The following is a 15274-nucleotide window of genomic DNA, read 5'->3' as shown; positions in this document are numbered from 1 at the left end:
CGTGGTCTGTGTTGCCAACTTAGCCGCTATATTTAGCGAGTATTCAGACCCCTCTAGCGACACATTTTCAAAAAAAGCGACTAGCGACAAATCTAGCGACTTTTTCTGGTGTTATTGGAGACTTTTGGAGACTCTGAGACTCCGTGGGCCCCACCCCCGTCCCAAAGCACTCACAGGCGGCCCAGTCCTCGCGCAGCAGTCCCTCCCAGCTGCAGTCAGAGCAGGAGATGCTCAATCCTCCGTGTCCAGACTGCAAATTAATCGCTCATGTGGGAAGCCGCCGCTGGCTGATCCCTCCCTGGCTTGCATTCTGGGCGGGATGTAAATGTAAAATGTTCTTTGTCTAAAATAAATCACTGCACAAAAATAAATCACTGCATTTGACTCACACAGCCTCAGTCACTTACTCACCAAGTCCACTGTGTGTGTGCCTCTCTGTGACACAAGCTAAACATCTAGCTGGCTAGCTTAACAAGTCTCAGTCTAAACTGTACACTCAAAAATACAGAAAGGAGTGGGAATCAAACCCTGAATTCAAAGACTGGTTGAAGCCGTTTATTGGAGATGATACACGGGCATACTGCCTGTATTGTAAGGCTGATTTCTACGCCAAACCTAGTGATGTAAAAAAACACATGACAACTCAAAAACATACTCAAAAGGCAAAGCCTTATAACAGTTCCACCCCAAAAAAGCTGCCATTTATGGTTAAAAAAATTGACTCTGCAAAAAAGGCTGAGGCCACCATGGCATTAGCTATCGCTGAACACTGTTCCATTCTGGCATGTGATCACATTGGAGAAGCATGTAGAGCTGCTTTCTCAAACTTCACTGCTGCTACCCACTTCAAAATGCACAGGACAAAGTGCACAGAAATGATTAATGGTGATCTAGCACCATACTTTCTGAAAAAGTTGGTCGCAGATGTGGGTGACCAGCGTTTCAGCCTCCTCCTCGATGAGTCCACGGATGTAAGTGTTTCTAAGTACCTGGGTGTTGTAATAAGGTACTTTAGTGACACCAAGCAGACAATTGTATCAACATTTCTGGGGCTTGTTGAGTTGGAGGGAGATGCCAAATCTATAGCCCGTGCTGTTGTGGCTTTCCTCGAGAAGCGTTGTCTTAAAAAAGAGAAACTCCTGGGGATAGGGACTGACAATGCCTCGGGTATGACGGGGATTAACAATGGGGTCCATAAAGTGCTGAAGGAGGAGTATGGCCTCAAATATCTGGTTCTTGTTCGCTGTGTGTGCCACTCTCTGCAGCTTGCTGTAAGTCATGCTTCCAATGACACCCTCCCACGTAGTGTGGAGGACTTGGTACAAGAGACTTCTAACTGGTTTTCAGTGTCTCCAAAGCGCAGGGAGGCCTACAAGGCCATATATGAGACCATCAACTGTGGGGAGAAACCTTTACAGATAACCAAGGTGTGTGCCACACGTTGGCTCTCCATTGAACCCGCGGTTTCACGCATTTTGGACCAGTGGGAGCAGCTTAGGCTGCATTTCACAGTCACCAAGTCCAGTGAGCACTGCTACATGGCTGAGGTTTTATACTCCATGTACAGTGATCCTCAAATCATATTGTATCTGACTTTTTTGAAGTCAGTGCTGGGTGAGGTACAGTTGGCCATCAAGGCTTTTGAGGGAGAGCAAGTAGATCCTCTTAAGCTACTTGACAGCTTGGTTAGCCTGATCAAGTCTGTGAGCAGCCGGGTGCTGAATCCACTGGCAAATGTTGATGTACTCAAAGGGCCAATAGATGGATACATCWGTCCCTAACCGTACCTTGGTTACCTTTTTGAGTCAAAGGCAGCTGAGCTCCACCTGGCGCCTGAGGATGAAAAAAATGTCCGAAAGCGGTGTGTAGCCTTCACCATCTCCCTCACTAATGATTTGTCTGGCAGTCTCACCCTCAACATCGAAGCATTGCAGTACATGTCAGTTTTCAATGTGGAGGAAACTCTAAAGCACAATAAGAGCCCTGGAGAAATAGAAAAAATAGCCAGGCTCCTTGGCTACTCCCCTGCAGAGATAGACAAGATTGTCCAGCAATGGCGTGCCATCCATCTTAGTAAATAGAATGAGACAAAAAACACACTGGGCTTCTGGAGTGAGATTTGGAAGTTCAGGGATGCAGCTGATATCAACCCGTTTCAAGAACTTGCCATGGCTGCTGTGTCTGTGTTGTCCTCGCCACACTCGAATGCTGAAGTCGAGAGAGTATTCAGCCAGATGAGTGTGGTAAAAAGCAAACTTAGAAATCGGATGTCCTTGCAGACCCTTAACTCCATCCTGTACATTCGATATGGACTGAAGCTGTCTGGTGAGGCTTGCGATGAGCACCAGCTGCCTGATAATGTTTTGTAGCTTTTTGGCACATCAGCTGCTTACTCATTTAAGTCAGCTCCCTCAGTTGCTGAACCTGCCATAGAGAGCCTTGACCAAAATGATGATGACCCACTCTTTCTGTGAGCCAGCACAGCCTGTGTGTGTGTGGAGGGGGGGTCTAGAAAAAAAACTATTAACCTGAATTAGGGCCAGACTAGTTACCATAATTTTCTCACATTGCCATTGCTAGTTTTTTCTATTGTCTCTTTTTGGTCCATTTAGATTGTTAATGTAGATTGTATACAAAAAAATGTTATGGTTAAAAATGTTCATGTTTTACTGTGACTTGTTGTAGGCTCCTAAGTGGACCATAAGGTTAAAAACCAAACCAAATTAAGAAAAATAAACTAAAAAATTAAATAAAAAAATAAGTAACTCCGCCAGTGTCTCTTTTGGGTCACTTTTGCCGTCCCAAGCCCGGATAAAGGAGGAGGGTTGGATTTGTGACATAAAAAAAAACAAGAATCAACAGAAGAAAGTTCATCTGTAGTTCTAAACATATTTAGGATGTTTATTACTCACTTTTTGTCTCTCCCACGACGTTATTCCTCTCTCCTACAGCGTCCATCACAATTACATGCACATGGCCAATTATGCAAATTAGGCGATGACGTCATTTAGCGACTTTTAGGACAGCCAATAGCTACTTTCCTTACTGAGGAGTTGGCAACACTGCCCGTGGGAGTTGTGGGAGTTGCTCGGCAGTCTCGAGGGAATATTGCTCACAGGTATGCATGTTTACAGCTGTCACACATTTATGCATGTAAACGCAATAGTATGTAAATTAATGCTGCATTTCCCTGCCGATTGATATCGAATCTGTCCCTAAATCCCCCCATATTCTAACTGCTAACTTCTCAGCAGTTATTCCAAAAAGAACCTAGATAAAACCCTTTTTCATCACCACCCTTTAATGTACTGAGGTTTTAATTATGAACTTGTTGATTTAGACTTTGATATTAATTTGTGAACCAATGCTCAAATTATAATGTAATGGAACAGAACTAATGAAGTAAATCCAATAACTTAAGTTGTATGATTTAGTGAAAGAATTGTAAAGTGAAAATGCGAAATGCGAAATGATTAGGCCGCTGATAGGCTACACGGTCCCGTCACGGGAACATGTGAGCGGTGCATTATGAGCGACTTAATAAGCGCATGCAGCCCTAAAAGGAAAATGCAATCATCTGCGTTGTTTGTGCAACATGGGCCCCGGTCCACGGCTGTCACAGACACAATGGATTGGCTTGATGAAGAGTAGTGCATTCCAGCTAACAATCAGGCCACCGGCAATATGTCACACTATTTGAGGATAACACATCATGTAGAGTCCCAAAGAATATTGCTGTCTTCCTAAACACAACATTGTTATAGTTTATTCCTGATTGGGTCATGGAGTCTTTTTCCTAATTATGTTTTCCCCTGTTGTTTCAGCTGCTGGTCCTTGCCTTGTCTGTACAAGGAGAAGGCATTATTTGATTTGCTAATGGCAAATAGGCATTGTAGGCATCTGGTGATGGGATTGGTATGAAGATGAGTATCACAGACTCTGTTGTACGCCTAATATCATGTGCATAAATATCAGCTATATCAGATGAACAGATTATGTGGGTGGTCTCTCAGATGCTCGAATTAAACGAGTTAATAAATCAAACCAACAGGTGCCAAAGAAAGGTTTCAGATTGCAATGATGACCCCAAGACAGATTTTCTAAATTCAACCACCTCCTCATTTGACCCCGGCCAAATGAATATGCCTCACATATTGTTCAGATTCATATTCCCAGTCTCTTGCTGCTGTCCAACAAAGAAGAAATGTACGCGTTATTAGTTGAATCACCTCACTTCATATCCCCAAGACTCAATAGCTTTTCATCTGTGTCTTCAGGCAGGAAAAGATAAATATTTTTTACCTTCAGGTTTCTCTCTGTCATTTAATTCGTTTTGTTATGAGGTGTGACAAATGGAAAACGGATGATCGTTAATTTTCCGTCCTTGAGACGGTGACGCTTACCTTTTATATCATATCATTTCCAACAGACATCTAACACTTTCATTCACACTCTGTGTGCAGATTTCTCTCTCAGAGTTCCCAGGGTGCAAACCGACTGAGCCAGTGCTCAGATACTGAAATGTGGAATACTGCTCTACAGCACCATTTTGCCCATCCGCTCCGTCTCAGACTTAGATGAAGTCAGATGAAACCGAAGGAAAACATAGATGAAGATGGAAACCATGCTGTCTGATGAGAGAAAATCCCATCAGAAGCTTGATCTCTCGTCTTCATTACAGACATGATGGCGTGTCAAGGCTCAGAGAGCGTCCATGATGAATTCCTGTAAGCAACATCTGGAGCCAAGAGCCCCACAGCGTGCATGGAAGTGTTAAGATATCAGTCAGCGATCATTTTAGTATTTTGAGTAATTCTGACCATCTGTTCAGGATGAGCATGAGGAGGGCTTCAGGGCAAGGCTTCAGGGCAAGGCTGTCATCAAACTTAACTTAACTAAGGACTACTTAGCTAATTGGCTGCTCTACAGGTCTACATTAAGGAAGCAACAGTTTCTGTCTGTCGCCCCAGAAGGAAGAGCTATTTGAAGAAAATCTATGGGATCAGATGTAAAATCAGGAATGAATGAATCAATATAGATGGAAATGATAAGGGGTGCACACAATCATACCACATATGATTTATTTGTAGCTTGTGAAACAAACAGTGAGTGGTCAAATACTTTTTGGTTTTGTTGTCAGCAAAGGCTGTTAGTAAATATTGCAGTCACAGTCACACTGTCAGTGATGTGAATAAATAGCAGAGATACCCTTTAACTTAGTGTTGTCAATTCTAATCATATCTGTTATCTCTTTTGTTTGGAAATGTTGTCACATTTTGGCTCCGTATCGTTTGTAGTAACAGTCTGTCTTATTTTAAATAACAAATGGCTACTTGATGGTTTCAAAAATACTATTATTGATATACAGTACCAGTCAAAAGTTTGGACACACCTACTCATTCCAGGGTTTTTCTTTATTTTCATTATTTTATACAATGTAGAATAATAGTGAAGACATCACAACTATGAAATAACACCAAAAAAGTGTTAAGCAAATCAACATATCCTATATCCTTCCTGTTTGGCCCTGTCCGGGGGTATCATCGGATGGGGCCACAGTGTCTCCTGACCCCTCCTGTCTCAGCCTCCAGTATTTATGCTGCAGTAGTTTATGTGTCGGGGGGCTAGGGTCAGTTGGTTATATCTGGAGTACTTCTCCTGTCTTATCCGGTGTCCTGTGTGAATTTAAGTATGCTCTCTCTAATTCTCTCCTTCTCTCTTTCTTTCTCTCTCTCGGAGGACCTGAGCCCTAGGACCATGTGTCAGGACTACCGGGCATGATGACTCTATACCTGTCTCTTATACACATCTAGATGTGTATAAGAGACAGCCACCTGGCCTTGCTGCTGTTCCAGTTTCAACTGTTCTGCCTGCGGCTATGGAACCCTGAACTGTCCACCGGACGTGCTACCTGTCCCAGACCTGCTGTTTTCAACTCTCTAGAGACCGCAGGAGCGGTAGAGATACTCTTAATGATCGGCTATGAAAAGCCAACTGACATTTACTCCTGATTATTATTTGACCATGCTGGTCATTGATGAACATTTGAACATCTTGGCCATGTTCTGTTATAATCTCCACCCGGCACAGCCAGAAGAGGACTGGCCACCCCTCACAGCCTGGTTCCTCTCTAGGTTTCTTCCTAGGTTTTGGCCTTTCTAGGGAGTTTTTCCTAGCCGCCGTGCTTCTACACCTGCATTGCTTGCTGTTTGGGGTTTTAGGCTGGGTTTCTGTACAGCACTTTGAGATATTAGCTGATGTACGAAGGGCTATATAAAATAAATTTGATTTGATTTGAACATATATTTGAGATTATTCAAAGTAGCCACCCTTTGCCTTGACGACAGCTTTACACACTCTTGGCATTCTCCCAACCAGCTTCATGAGGTAGTCACTTGGAATGCATTTCAATTAACATGTGTGCCTTGTTAAAAGTTCATTTGTGGAATTTCTTTCCTTCTTAATGCGTTTGAGCCAATCAGTTGTGTTGTGACAAGGTAAGGGTGGTATACAGAATATTGCCCTTTTTGGTTAAAGACCAAGTCCATATTATGGCAAGAACAACTCAAATAAGCAAAGAGAAATGACAGTCCATCATTAATTTTAGATCACGAAGGTCAGTCATTCCGGAAAATTTCAAGAACTTTTAAAGTTTATTCAAGTGCAGACGCTAAAACCATCAAGCGCTCTGATGAAACTGGTTCTCATGAGGATCACCACAGGAAAGGAAGACCCAGAGTTACCGGTGCTGCAGAGGATAAGTTAATTACAGTTACCAGCCTCAGAGATTGCAGCCCAAATAAATGCTTCACAGAGTTCAGACACATCTCAACAGACACATCAACAGACACATCTCAACATCAGCTGTTCAGAGGAGACTGTGCGAATCAGGCCTCTGTGGTCGAATTGCTACAAAGAAACCACTACTAAAGGACACCAATAAGGAGAAGAGATTTGCTCGGGTCAAGAAACACGAGCAATGGACATTAGACTGGTGAAATCTGTCCTTTGGTCTGATGAGTCCAAACGCCGTGTCTTTGTGAAACGCAGAGTAGTTGAACGGATGATCCCTGCATGTGTAGTTCCCACCGTGAAGCATGGAGGATGAGGTGTGATGGTGTGGGGGTGCTTTGCTGGTGACACTGTCAGTGATTTATTTAGAATTCAAGGCACACTTAACCAGAATGGCTACCACAGCATTCTGCAGCGATATTTGTTTTTCAACAGGAAAATTACCCAACACACCTCCAAGCTGTGTAAGGGCTATTTGACCAAGAAGGAGAGGACTGGAGTGCTGCATCAGATGACCAGGCATCCACAATCACCCGGCCCCACCCCAATTGAGTTGGACGGCAGAGTGAAGGAAAAGCAGATAAGAAGTGCTCAGCATATGTGGGAACTCTTTCAAGACTGTTGGAAAAGCATTCCAGGTGAAGGTGGTTGAGAGAATGCCAAGAGTGTGCAAAGCTGTCATCAAGGCAAAGGGTGGCTACTTTGAAGATTTTAAAATATATGTTGATTTGTTTAACACTTGTTTTGGTTACTACATGATTCCATATATATTATTTCATAGTTTTGATGTCTTCACTATTATTGTAGAACGTAGGAAAATTAAAGAAATAATCAGTAGGTGTGTTTAAACTAAGTGAATGGGAATTCAAATCAAAACAATTTTTATTGATCACGTAAACAGTTTTGCATATGTTATCGCAGTTGCAGTGAATGCTTATGGTTCTAGCTCCAACAATGCAGTAATATATAGCAATACAATACACACACAATCCCCCAAAAAGAGAGAAAAAATGTKAAATGAAAACATATCAGGAAGAGCAATATCAGAACGAGCAATGCCAGAGTCCGGAATATAAATAAATATACAGTATATATTTATGTGAATGGTGTGTATAGACAGTATATGAATAGAAAAGGTGTGTACGAAAGTAGCTATATAGAATTAGCCATGACTAGAATTAAGCAACAAGGCCCAATGGGTTGTGGTATATGGCCAATTTACCATGGCTAAGGGTTGTTCTTACGGACCTTTATGCGCAGAGTTCCTGGATAAATAACGCAGAGTTCCTGGATAAATAACGCAGAGTTCCTGGATAAATAACGCAGAGTTCCTGGATAAATAAAAAAATATATATTTGTCACATGCGCCGAATACAACAGGTATAGATAGTTTACTTACAAGCCCTTAACCAACAATGCAGTTCAAGAAATTGAGTTAATAAAATATTTCACTAAATGAACTACATTTACATTTACATTTAAGTCATTTAGCAGACGCTCTTATCCAGAGCGACTTACAAATTGGAAAGTTCATACATATTCATCCTGGTCCCCCCGTGGGGAATGAACCCACAACCCTGGCGTTGCAAGCGCCATGCTCTACCAACTGAGCCACACGGGACCACGTGTCACGTGACAACTAAAGTAAAAAAATAAATGTATCAATCAAAAAGTAAAATAAATACATTTACATAACAATAACGAAGCTATATACTGAATCCAGCGTAGCTGCTAATCCCATATTCTTCGCCATTCATGCTTCTCACTGAACCATAAAAGTCACCGTTGAATGACGTTCAGCTCCATTTTTGTTGTATTCCCAAACGCACAATGTATCCCTTTTTCTGCACACCAGTCAGTAAAGTAGGTAAGAGCCCACTTTGTTTGTTTCACAATGTTCTTTTCGTTTCGGTTTCTCTCAAGTTCATCTAAATGCTGATTTTCTACATTGGCAAACTATTGTTACTGTAGCAATTTAATCAAGGTGAAAAGGCGCAATGATATCAAGGTGAAAAGGCGCAATGATATCAAGGTGAAAAGGCTAAACGTCATAGTCATGGTATACAGTCTCACATACACACGGCTAAATGCGGTTTTAGCCAATCAGCATCCAGTATCCAAACTAACCGGTTTATAATACGGTATATACACTGAGTGTTACAAAACATTAGACTGACCAGGTGAATCCAGGTGAAAGCTATGATCCCTATTGATGTCACTTGTTAATCCACTTCAGTCAGTGTAGATGAAGGAGATGAAAAAAGGTTTTAAAAGGTATTGGATTGTGTACAGTGCATTCGAAAAGTATTCAGACCCCTAGACTTTTTCAGCCTTATTCTAAAATCGATTAAATTTAAAAAAAATCCTCCTCAATCTACACACAATACCCCATACAGACGAAGCGAAAACTGTTTTTTAGAAATGTTTGCAAATTTATTAAACATAAAAAACAGATAACTTATTTACATAAGTATTCAGACCCTTTGCTATGAGACTCGAAATTGAGCTCAGGTGCATCCTGTTTCCATGGATCATCCTTGAGATGTTTCTACAACTTGATTGGAGTCCACCTGCGGTAAATTAAATTGATTGGACATGATTTGGAAAGGCACACACCTGTCTATATAAGGTCCCACGGTTGACAGTGCATGTCAGAGCAAAAACCAAACCATGAGGTTAAAGGTATTGTCCGTAGAGCTCCGAGACAGGATTGTGTCGAGGCACAGATCTGGGGAAGGGTACCAAAACATTTCTACAGCATTGAAGGTCCCCAAAGACACAGTGGCCTCCATTCTTAAGTGGAAGAAGTTTTGAATCACCAAGACTCTTCCTAGAGCTGGCAGCCCGGCCAAACTGAGCAATCGGGGGATAAGGGCCTTGGTGACCAAGAACCCGATGGTCAATTTGACATAACTCCAGAGTTTCTTTGTGGAGATGGGAGACCCTTCCAGAAGGACATCCATCTCTGTAGGACTCCACCAATCAGGCCTTTATGGTAGAGTGGCCAGACGGAAGCCACTTCTCAGTAAAAGGCACATGATAGCTCGCTTGGAGTTTGCCAAAAGGCACCTAAAGGACTCTCAGACCATGAGAAACAACATTTTCTAGTCTGATAAAACCAAGATTGAACTCTTTGGCCTGAATGCCAAGCGTCAGGTCTGAAGGAAACCTGGCACCATCCCTACGGTGAAGCATGGTGGTGGCAGCATCATGCTGTTGGGAATGTTTTTCAGCAGCAGGGACTGGGTGACTAGTCAGGATCAAGGGAAAGATGAATGGAGCAAAGTACAGAGAGATCCTTAATGAAAACCTACTCCAGAGGGCTCAGGATCTCAGACTGGGGAAAAGGTTCACCTTCCAACAGGACAACGACCCTAAGCACACCCCCAAGACAAGGCAGCGATGCTCCACATCCAACCTGACAGAGCTTGAGAGGATCTGCAGAGAAGAATGGGAGAAACTCCCCAAATACAGGTGTGCCAAGCTTTGTAGAGTCATACCCAAGAAGTCTCAAGGCTGTAATCGCTGCCAAAGGTGTTTCAACAAAGTACTGAGTAAAGGGTCTGAATACTTATGTAAATGTGATTATTCCATTTTTTATTAGCAAAATTTCTAAAAAACAGTTTTTGCTTTGTCATTATGGGGAATTGTGTGTAGATTGATGAAAGAAAAAAACGATTTAATCCAAAATGTGGAAAAAGTCAAGGGGTCTGCATACTTTCTGAATGCACTGTATGTGTGACATTAAAAGGATGAATGGGCAGGACAAAACATTTAAGTGCCATTAAACCGGGTATGGTAATCAACATGGGCCAGTATTCTTGTGGAATGCTTTCAACACCTTGAGTCTATGCCCCGACAAATTGAGGCTGTTCTGAGTGCAAAGATAGAAGCCTGGAGATAGAAGCTGTTTATCAGTCTCTCTGTCCCAGCTTCTATTCACCTGTACTGTCTCCGCCTTCTAGATGGTAGCGGGGTGAACAGGCTGAGAATGCTCTCGATGGTACATCTGTAGAAGTGCGTGAGGATCTTTGGGGCCAAGCCACATTTCTTTAGTCTCCTGAGGTCGGTGTGAAGGGACAATGTCAGGTCCTCAGTGATGTGCAAGCCAAGGAACCTGAAGCTTTGACCCTCTCCATTGCTGCCCCGTCTGTGTATGGGGGTGTGCTCTCTCTGCTGTCTCCTGTAGTCCACGATCAGCTCCTTCGTTTTGTTGAGGCAGAGGTTATTTCCAGGCACCACTCTACTAGGGCTCTCACCTCCTCCCTGTAGGCTGTCTCATCGTTGTTGGTAATCAGGCTTACCTCTGTTGTGTCGTCAGCAAACTGGATGATTGAGTCGGAGATGTGCGTGGCCATGGGTGAACAGTGCCCTTCTGGGGCCCGCGTGTTGAGCATCAGCATGGCGTAGGTGTTGTTACCTATCGTCACCACCTGAGGTTGGCCCGTCAGGAAGTCTAGGACCCAGTTTCACAGGGAACGGTTCAGTCCCAAGGCCCTGAGCTTAGTGTTGAACTTGGAAGGCTGAGTTGTAGTCGATGAACAGAATTCTTACATGGGTATTCCTCTTGTGCAGGTGGTATTGGGCAGCGTGCAGTGCAATGGCGATTGCGTCGTTCATGGATCTGTTGGGGCGGTATGCAAATTGTAGTGGGTCTAGTGTGTCGGGTAAAGTGGAAGTGATATGATTCTTAACTAGCCTCTCAAAGCACTTCATGATGACAAATGTAGTACTTACCGTCACTTTCTTGGGTACAGAAATATTGGTGGACATCTTGAAGCAAGTGGACACAACAGACTGGGATGGGGAGAGATTGAACATCCGTAAACACTCCAGCTTTCCCTTTATAATCCGTGATTGTCTGGAGTCCCTAATGAGCAGTTGAATTGTGACTCCACTTTGTCCCTGTACTGTCGTTTTGCCTCTTTGAATGCCTCACAGAGGTCATAGCTGGTCTGTTTGTACACGTCCATGTTTCCAACAAAGCCTTGACCTCACTCACGTCCATGTTTCCAGTCACCTTGCCGTGGTTAAATGCTGCGGTTTGACCTTTCAGTTATGTGCAAATGCCACCATCTATCCACGGTTTTTGGTTCTAATCGTCACAGTAGGAACAACATCCTCTATGCACTTCTTGATGAACCCTGTCACCAAGTTAGTGAATACGTCAATACTATTCTCAGAGGCGACAAGGGACATTTCCTAGTCCACGTGATCAAAACAGTCTTAAAGCATAGATTCCGAATGGTCAGACCAATGTTCAACAGTTCTTACCACGGGTGCTTCCTGCTTAAGTTTCTGCCTATGGGCGGGTAGGTGCAGGATGGAGGCGTGGTCTGATTTTCCTATGGGAGAGCGGGGGAGAGCCTTATAGCCGTCCCGGAAGGGAGAGTAACAATGGTCAAGTGTTTTCTTAATATTTCCTTTATTATATTATATTTCCTTTTTATCCCCAATTTTGTGATATACAAATTGGTAGTTACAGTCTTGTCTCATCACTGCAACTCCCCTACGGACTCGGGAGAGGCGAAGGTCGAGAGCCATGCGTCCTCCAAAACACGACCCTGCCAAGCCGCACTGCTTCTTGACACACTGCTTGCTTAACCCGGAAGCCAGCCACAGGAATGTGTCGGAGGAAACACCATCCAGCTGGCGACCGCAGTCAGCTTGCACGTGCCCGGCCCGCCACAAGGATTTGCTAGAGCGGGCTGGGACAAGGAAATCCCTGCCGACCAAACCCCCTAACCCGGACAACGCTGGGCCAATTGTGTGCCGCCTCATGCGTCTCCTGGTCACGGCCGGGTGTGACACAGCCTGGAATCGAACCTGGGTTTGTAGTGACGCCTCAATCACAGACCACTGTGTCACTCGGGAGGCCCCATATTCCCTTTATTAAAGTCCTCAGCTACAATGAATGCGGCCTCAGGACATGCGGTTTCCAGTTTGCACAAAGCCATAAAAGTGCAAATGTTTTTTTTTGCCCCATGGCAAAACAGAATTGTAGGAAGTTACCTTTGGGTGCGGGGATGAGATTATGATTACAATGATTATGGATGTAATTTGCGTAAATGTTACACGATTGCCGACAATGGATTGCCAGTATAAATAATGCCCATTTGAAATGTTTAGTGCACTTCGATGGAATATGAATACATCTCTATTAGCCATGGGTAATGTATAGTTGAAGTCGGAAGTTTACATAGAATTAGGTTGGAGTCATTAAAACTAGTTTTCAACCACTCCCCAAATGTATTTGGTAACAAAATAAAGTTTTGGCAAGATTATTTCACTTATAACTCAACGTATCACAATTCCAGTGGGTCAGAAGTTTACATACACTAAGTTGACTGTGCCTTTCAACAGCTTGGAAAATTCCCGAAAATAATGTAATGGTTTTAGAAGCTTCTGATAGGCTAATTGACATAATTTGAGTCAATTGGAGGTGTACCTGTGGATGTATTTCAAGGCCTATGTTCAGACTCAGTACCTCTTTGCTTGACATCATGGGAAAATCTAAATAAATTAGCCCAGACCTCAGAAAAAGTATTGTAGACCTCCACAATTCTGGTTCATCATTGGGAGCAATTTCCAAACGCCTGAAGGTACCACGTTCATCTGTACAAACAATAGTATGCAAGTATAAACACCATGGGACCACGCAGCCGTCATACCACTCAGGAAGGAGACTTGTTCTGTCTCCTAGAGATGAATGTACTTTGGTGCGAAAAGTGCAAATCAATCCCTGAACAACAGCAAAGGACCTTGTGAAGATGCTGGAGGAAACGGGTATAAAAATGCCAGGCTACGGTTTGCAACTGCATCTGGGGACAAAGATCGTACTTTTTGAAACAAAAATATAACTGTTTGGCCATAATGACCATTGTTATGTTTGGAGGAAAAAGGGGGAGGATTGCAATCCAAAGAACACCCCGTGACGCACGGGGAGGCAGCATCATGTTGTGGTGGTGCTTTGCTGCAGGAGGGACTGGTACACTTCACAAAATAGATGGCATCATGAAGGAGGAAAATTATGTGGATATATTGAAGCAACATCTCAAGACATAAGTCAGGAAGTTAAAGCTTAGTCGCAAATGGGTTTCCAAATGGACAATGACCCCAAGCATACTTCCAAAGTTGTGGCAAAATGGCTTAAGGACAAGAAAGTCAAAGTATTGGAGTGGCCACCACAAAGCCCTGACCTCACTCCTATCGAAAATTTGTAGGCAGAACTGAAAAAGCGTGTGCGAGCAAGGAGGCCTACAAACCTGACTCCGTTACACCAGCTCTGTCAGGAGGAATGGGCCAAAATTCACCCAACTTATTGTGGGAAGCTTGTGGAAAGCTACTTGAAGTGTTTGACCCAAGTTAAACAATTTAAAGGCAATTCTACCAAATACTAATTGAGTTCATGTAAACTTCTGACCCACTGAGAATGTGATGAAAGAAATAAAAGTAAATCATTCTATCTACTATTATTCTGACATTTCACATTCTTCAAATAAAGTTGTGATCCTAACTGACCTAAGACAGGGAATCTTTACTAGGATTAAATGTCAGGAATTGTGAAAAACTGAGTTTAAATGTATTTGGCTAAGGTGTATGTAAACGTCCGACTTCAACTGTATATTTTAATGTAATTTTTTTTATCTGTTCTCATAAAAGCTAATAGTAAGATGTCTTTACTCTAATGCATTTGCGGAAATAATATGACACTTATATTGTATGTGACGATGATGATAATAATAAGCTACTTACAGTGGAACTTCCATTCCAAATTACTTTTTTAGCAATATTATGCACATTTGATAGTCATTAAAAATGAAGTCTTGATATACAGGTGCTTTTCAGGGTTTGCTCACCTGTCAATAATGACAACAGGCATTCTGCTCAGCATTTGGAAACCCAGAGTAAATTATTGTGGCATTCTTGACAGACATCAATAACAAACACAACTTTGGTTTTATCCAACTTTGACAGTAAATCGTTAAGGGCAGAACAGCTCTGTATCTGAAATCCCACCTGCAGGACAACATAATGGCATGGCCCACAGATGTGTGTGCATGCTTGCAAATGTGAGTTTTGTCTGTATGCCGTCTTGTTTTTGAGAGCACCATGATGCTTCAGAGAGGATGAATCAAATCACTCATGGTATGGTTGCTTCTTGGGTGATACTTTAACTACTGACACTCTCATATCATTAAAATGGCCTCCCACGTCTCAGCATGAAAACTTTAGGCACAATGATGTTTTCCCCGAGCATGTCTTTCGAAGGAAAGCAGCGGTGTGATCAATGAATAGCATGCTGAACAGCGGAGCCCAACAGATATTTTATCCAAAACAATTTTATTTGACCTTTAATGCTGAAGTACACACTTTACTGTAGCTTTGTTTGCCGAATTCAATAGCAATTTGTCGTCAATAGTAAACAATCTGCAGTAGGTAGAAAATAACAGTGTGGGTGAAACAAGAAACAATCGAAGGT

The sequence above is a fragment of the Salvelinus sp. IW2-2015 genome, linkage group LG8 (genome assembly GCF_002910315.2).
Source record: "Salvelinus sp. IW2-2015 linkage group LG8, ASM291031v2, whole genome shotgun sequence".
NCBI classification, from domain to species: domain Eukaryota; kingdom Metazoa; phylum Chordata; class Actinopteri; order Salmoniformes; family Salmonidae; genus Salvelinus; species Salvelinus sp. IW2-2015.
The sequence above is the reverse complement of the archived record's forward strand: the minus strand, read 5'-3'. Positions refer to the sequence as shown.